Source organism: Desmodus rotundus, chromosome 1 (assembly GCF_022682495.2).
Source record: "Desmodus rotundus isolate HL8 chromosome 1, HLdesRot8A.1, whole genome shotgun sequence".
Lineage (NCBI taxonomy): Eukaryota > Metazoa > Chordata > Mammalia > Chiroptera > Phyllostomidae > Desmodus > Desmodus rotundus.
Window position 1 is genome coordinate 164,381 of NC_071387.1, and position 7,357 is coordinate 171,737.

The 7,357-nt window shown below is 40.9% G+C and overlaps 1 pseudogene; it reads right to left on the reverse strand.

Moving 5' to 3' along the window:
- Positions 1-3,966: 3,966 nt before the first annotated feature.
- On the reverse strand, positions 3,967-4,034 carry LOC128779775 (U4 spliceosomal RNA; annotated as a pseudogene).
- Between the last annotated feature and the right edge of the window lie 3,323 nt (positions 4,035-7,357).

The window sequence follows — 7,357 nt, forward strand, 5'->3', positions numbered from 1 at the left end:
TCAGATTACCTCCCCGGGGCACATTCCCTGTAACAAACTACTTCTGATTTCTAGAACACCATGCTTCCAGGCCCCAAACTCATTTAAAATGCTACGAAGGATGTTACTATTTTATTGAGTATGTATGACTAACAAAGAAAATTTTTCTGTCTCCTCACATTCCCTCACTTCCTGTGTTCTTTCAGGCTTTAACTATTTCTAAGTCACCTACAGCTACAACCATTTAACGATCATTATTGCATGAGAGCATGTTTACCTTCGTAACTCATGAGAATTGATGAAAAATAATCACAAATAGAATTTAGTGCACTGATGGGAAAATAACATGCGGAAATAAATATGTAGAAATAGTAAATTAAATATATAATTTTTAAAAACGACTCTAAAAAAACAGGTAAAAAAACAACAACCTGGGAATAAACTTAACAACGACATACAGGATCTGTATGAATGAAATTGGAAATTGCTACCCAATAACAGAAACTTTAGCAAATGGAAAATATCTTGTTTTTGGGTTAAAAATGGGTATCATTGTATATCCATAGACCAAAGTTATAACTGAAATATACTCTAGATAAATACAGAAAAGTGGTCCCACAAGAAGTGGTCAGCTAAATTGGGACCTGAGACATGCACCCCAGAAGCAGTCTGGCCCCCCTTTTCTGCTCCCCATAGGGTGGCTGTATCTACCTCCCGACCCCCCTCACCTCATAGCCCCTACGCAGCTCAGCTCCTGTCCCTGGATTGCGTTGCTTGCATCAGCTTAGGCTGTGAACAACACCTCGGGACCACGGCGACCAGCAGCCACCGGCAGCCCGCAGCACCTAACTTCCAGCGCGCGTGCTTGCTCATCTCTCCACCAGAATTGCGAGCCCCTCACGCCCCTCAGCCTAAATTTGCCTCCCACCAAGCCCCACCCACATCTGCGGCCCCCTCTCACCTCCAGCCCAGTCCTGCCTCTGACCTCAGACAGGCCCCGCCCCTCATCTGTAGGTTTCATTTTTAGTGGTCCATTTCAACCAAAACAGCCAGGAATCAGGTATACTTGTGAACAGGCTATTTAATGAAGAAATACATTAATAGTATGTACTTTATAAAATTAAGGACAACTCTGAAAAAGAACTTGTTCAGACAATAAAAAGACAAGACACAAACTGGAAGAACATGTCAATTACCTAAACCATAGGGTGAAAGAAGATTGAAAGTGAAAGAATGGGAACAGATACACAGGATGCTGCAAAAGCAGCTTTACAGTTGTTCACATGGAAAAAAACATCATAATTATTAAATAATAAGGCAACATTAAGCTTGGTCTCTCTAAACCTGCTTTTGCCCACCCTGTATTACAGAAACATAAACCACATGAAAATTACATAATAACATGCAGTAGACTTCGAGGTAAAAAGCATGACTACAGAGGATGAGTACTTCCTATCAAAAAGTTTAATTTACCCGGAAGATCCAAATTCACCTTGTACTTAATATCATAAACTTAAATTATATACAACACAGACACAAACAAAAATTTATAATCCTAATAGATTTAACAAACCTATCTCATCAGGAATACAGCATTCTTCTTTCAGAAACAAGAGACCACCTCAAAAAATTCAATGAAAATATGAGAAACACCATGAGCAGCAAATTACGTTCAACATTCACAGATAACCGACTATACACAGCTTTTCCTGCTGGCCGGCCCTGAGGTGTTATTCCCAAAATGACCACGAGATGGCAGCAGAGATGCATGCTTACAACGTTTTTTACATTGACCATATTGTAATGAAGTTTTAAAAAAATTTCCAAGCATTGAAATTACATGAAGTTTCTCGCTCTCACTGTAGATAATTTAGAAGTCACTTGTAAATGTCACCAGAAAATTCTTACACTTACAAGATATGAAATACACTTCTAAATATCCCTCTAAATGAATCACAATTGAAGTTTAAAAATCATTCCAACTGAGTATTTAAAATAATGCATTAAAAATGTATGTGAAAACACAGTGACAAATCTGCACATTAGTGGGAAACAGTTGCAAATTCACATGTTCTGTATCCATATTACAAACCCAGAAAAATAAATTAAATCCAGAGAAAGTAGAAGAAAGGAAATAGGCAAGGAGAGATGTCTAGAAGGGTATATAGTTAAAACAATAGCAGTTGTTACCTGTTTGGGTAGGATTTTGAATTAATTTTTATTTTTCTCTATAATTTAAGTAAGCTGCCACAAAAAAAGGCAGTCTCAGTTTGGGTAAAGAGAGAGAGAGAGAGAGAGAAGGTAAAAGAGGAAAACTTGGCATAATTTAAGAATAAAAATAACCTACACAGCTCTGGTGACAACACCAGAGGCCTTTTCTCTGCTTACCCAGCCCGATCTCCTCACTAGGAGGGACCCTTTTCCCAATGTGCGTTTCTTTGTTTGCAAATGCAGCCGAGCAGAGAGGAAATGACAGGACCAGACCAGAAAGAGCAGAGAAACGCTGAGCAGCACAGGGTGAGGGGGAACTTGCCCCGGGGCTGCCTCACTTCAGGGCCCCCTCACAACCATGATGCTTTCACAACTAAGCAGCAGCACCACTGGGCTGACCCACAGAGGTGCTGCCTTATGATTCACCTGGAACAACCGAGCTTCCTAACAGCCTTGCTGCGCTCACAACCATTACTTTCAAAACGGAGCTATTTGCACTACATAACGTTTCCTTCTTCCCCACACCCCAACTCCGGAACTCCTGCTGGCATTGAATTGGAGCCAATGACCATCACTTCACAGATGCCAGATGCCACAGACAGACTCAGGACAGAACACAGGCCCTTGGGTCCAAACCTGGACCCCGGAGCAGACCCAGAACCAAAAGCTGAACCCCACACCCCGGCCCCAATCCCAAAACCGTCCCTACAACCCAGGTCAGATCATGGATCCTGAATGCCATACACTGGACACCAGACACTGACAGAGAACCCTGGACACCAGGTTCCATACATCAGACCCTAGAGCCAGAGCTGCACCAACATCAACAACAAATACCAACTCAGGACATGAAGCTGCACCATAAGAGACTCCAGATCCCAGACACACAGATTCAACCTCAGGCCACAGACCCAGGACACAGAACCCAGATCTGTAACCAGGACCCCACAGCCACACTCCAGGGTTACGGCTGGACAATGGAGCCCAGTTGCCAGATGCAGGAGCAGAACCGAGTCCTCACAATGTAAACAGAGCCAGGAGCCCATAAAAAACATTCCTGAATCTCTAACTCCAAGCAGCTGACCTCAGAAACAGGTTTTCATGCCAATGTAAGTATACAAGAGAAGAAAATAACTCCCAGCACTACTAAATTATACCAAGCCCTGCAGAAATAGACCAAAAAGGCTGACAGAGCAAAAAATAATAATAATGCTTACTTTCGCCAGGAGATGCCCATGATCTCTCAGAGACTAACTACACTTTCCAGAAGTTACTGTCCCGGCCATGAATGTCACATGGCTGGATAACCAAACCTGTGGGGATTAAAAAATTATTTTTTATCATACCTTCTACATTCTCACAGCTAAGATGACAATCAAATCAAATTAATCTGATTAATGGGAGGTATTCAATGTCTAATACATCGACAAGGGGAATTCACATTCAAATGAATACCAAATAAATTGAGGTGATATTGGGTATACAGGGTATTTTGGAGAATGGAAGAACAGAGTCTTAGATTTCAACAGTGAAATGGGGGACATGCAGGTAATTTAGGAAAAAAGCCAGCATACCTGGCAGGTTGATTATTGTTGGGCAACTCCCAAAACTTTAAGACATGAGGAGACGGTAAGAGGGTCAACAAGCTCTTGCTAGGAGTGTCACTGTCTGAAGCTGAGGTGATGGTGCTGAAGCTCTCTTCCTAAACCAAACTGTGGCCACTAAACCTCTTAGGAAGAAATGAGATGACAATCCTAAGTAATTTCTCAGTCTTCCCTTTCTTTTAGCAATAATCGCGCCTCAGATAAACCTCTTTGGCTATGATACTGCCACTGCGCAAAGCTCACCCTTCCCTTCCTTAACAGCCAGTTTAAAATCAACGTGCCAAGTGCAAAATGTTAGCCCTCTTCATTGCCACCTTTGAAACTTCAAATACAAGTTGTATATCCACAAGCTACATGAGAACATTGTTCCATATTTTACTGATATAACCATTCTGTTCTGAGAATAAGTTACTTTACTTAAATTGTTACATCTTCCTTAAGTAAATGGTGATGTACACGTACTCCCCAAATTCACTTCATATTAAACACCTGACTGCTTGCTTACCTGGTGGAGAAACAACCTTTCCTGTGACCTCAACTATCTTTGGGCTGGTCTAATAATCCAACAGGTATGACACAGGTTAGCAAATGAAAATGGAAAAATGTAAGATATGCATAGGCGGGAGAACCTCACTTACAGGAGAGAGTCAGAAAACCTACACACAGAAGAGCATAAATGAGACAGCGATGATGTGAGGTGCCGTGGTTATTTTCTATGATAAAAATATCTCCTTACATATGTGGGAACATATTTGTGATATAATACAAGGTGCTGGAACCACTGAACGAGAAAATTATTGGGCCCCCTACATGACATCCTCCACCAAGATCAATTCTTTAATTGATTTTACCATCCACTCATAACTAACATAAAACAGAGCTATCTGAAACATAACAAGAGATCTAAAGTGAAAGAATGGGGAAAATATAGTACACGAACATTAACCAAATCAAAATGATATCACATATAGTAGACTTGGAGGCAAAAAAAAACCAAAAACCCCACTACATATAAAAAGGAGTACTTCATATCAGTAAGTTCAATTTATCAGTTACTTTCAAATTTTTATTCACTCAATAACATAAATTCAAAATTATATAGAACAGAGCTACAAAGAAAAATAGACTAATAATCATTATAGGAGATTTACCAAAACTCTCTCTGTTTCAGAACCAATGAAGCCCACAAAAATATAGTAAAAAATATTTTTTAAAAAACATGAGAAGCAAATTGCATTCAATGTGCGCAAGTACTTCACTTCACCCCAAAACTGTAGATTACAGATGCTTTCCAAGTACCATGGAGACGTTTATAAAAACTGACCATATTGTAACATAAAGCAAGTTCCAACAAATTTTAAAGGACTGAAATGTGTTTGTGTGTGTGTGTGTGTGTGTATACACACACACATATTTCTTGCTCTCACTGCCATTAATCAAGAAATCAGTAACGAGATAACTAGAAAGTACTTACATTTACAAATTACGAAATACACTTCTAAATGACCACCCCAAAATAAATCACAATTGGATTTAGAAAATAATTTGCATGGAATGATAGTAAAACCACACACCTGGGTACATCATCATTAAGTTACCCAACATTAACGATAAAGAGATAATCTTAGAAGCAGCAACTGAAAGGAGAGATTTACCTACAAACGGGTGCCCATAATGCTATCAGCTGATTTCTCAAAAGAAACCTTACAGGCAAAAAGGGGCTGGAAAGAAGTATTCAAAGTCATGAAAGGCAAGGACCTCCACCCAAGATGACTCTATCCAGCAAAGCTATCATTTAGAATGGAAGGGCAGATAAAGTGCTCCCCAGATAAGGTCGAGTTGAAGGAGTTCATCACCACCAAGCCCTTATTCTATGAAATGTTAAAAGGACTTACCTAAGAAATTGAAGAACATACACAACTATGAACAGTGAAATGACAACAAACTCACATCAACAACTGAACCGAAAAGAAAACCAAAACTAAGCAAACAACTAGAACACGAACAGAATCAGAGAAATGGACTTCACATGGAGGGATTTCAGCGGGGAGGGGAAGAATAGGGGGACGAAGGTACAGAGAAGAAGCAGCATAATTAGTAGGCACAAAATAGATGGCGAGAGATGAAAAATGGTATAGGAAACAGAGAACTCAAAGAACTTATATGTACAACACATGGACATGAATTAAGGGGAGAGAGGAATGCTGGAGGGTAAGGGGTGCAGGGAGGAGGGGGGAAAAGGGGAGGGAAATTGGGAAAACTAATAGCATAATCAATAACTTTTTTTAAAAAATCAAAGTAAGTGAATACATAAATGTAAAAAACAAAATAACTCGACAAGACTGATGGCAAAGATGCTCTGTATGAAAACTTGAGAAAGAAATCTTTACCCTTGAATGCACAGGTTAGACAGAGAAGCTGGAAATGCACAAGTTTTGCACCTGTGGGAGGAACCTAAAATAGTAAACCAAGTCCAGGCAAAGTGGAGGAAACGAGCCCGTAGATATGTCCTCGGGGGCACGTACACAAAATGAGAGCGCTTGTATTTTACTTTACTTTTTTTTACCTCTCGGTGGACAATTTCAAATAAATTTGACCTCCAGGTTATTTAAAGAACCTCCGATGGAAAAAGAAAATTACAAACGATTTTCAAGCACGCTTGGCACTTGTAAAAACCTGCCTCCAATACGCTACAAAGCCAGTTCCAAAAAACGTCACAGAAAATACATTTATTGCTCCCTCGGCCGATATCTGGAGACCAGTAGAAAGTAACTACACAATCCTGACATTTAGACGTCTTCAACTGAGCTTCTAAATTACACTACTATGAAAGTCAAAGGGATTCCCACTGGAATCAACCCCTTTTCCTGCTGACATGCACTAAGGAGTCATTCCCCAAAACGGCCACAAGACAGTAGCAGAAACCGACAGATACAATGCGTATCGCACCAAAGCCTTGGCTGAAAGGTTCCTTAGCTGTTTACGGTAAAATGCAATGACGGGCACACTTTTCATTTTCCTCCCAAATTATAACTGCACAACGTCATCGCCATTCCTTGCCACTGCCCTCTGCCATCTTTCAGACAACTTCCCATTCCATCGTCCCACAGCACTGTTACCTTTAGCAGCACAGCTCTTCCAGGCGCCTTCTGCAGTCTTCCACGGAACGGAAATTTCTCTCCACTGAGAAATTCGGGATACTGAACTAAACGGCCATGCAAAAGTGCAATTTCTGGTGAGTACTGCTGATGAATCATGGCTGCGCGGCCAGGCTGGAACCGTTTCTCACTGGTCACCAAACAGAAACGTGCGCTCCCACCTCATCCTGAAGCTTCCCCGTCTTCTGCTTCAACTCTGTCAACAGGAAGTGCATGCAGTTGGTCTTGCAGTGATGGGGCAGCACCTCTTGCAAATTACCCCAAGAAGCACCTCCTACAGAACTCCCTCTGTTATCACCACATAGGCAACATCACCTGCTTTGGATGAAGACCGCCCTGTGGAGGAGCTGCTGGTGGTAGTTCCTTCATTTGCACACTATCTCTCCTGTTCCATATTATTCTCAA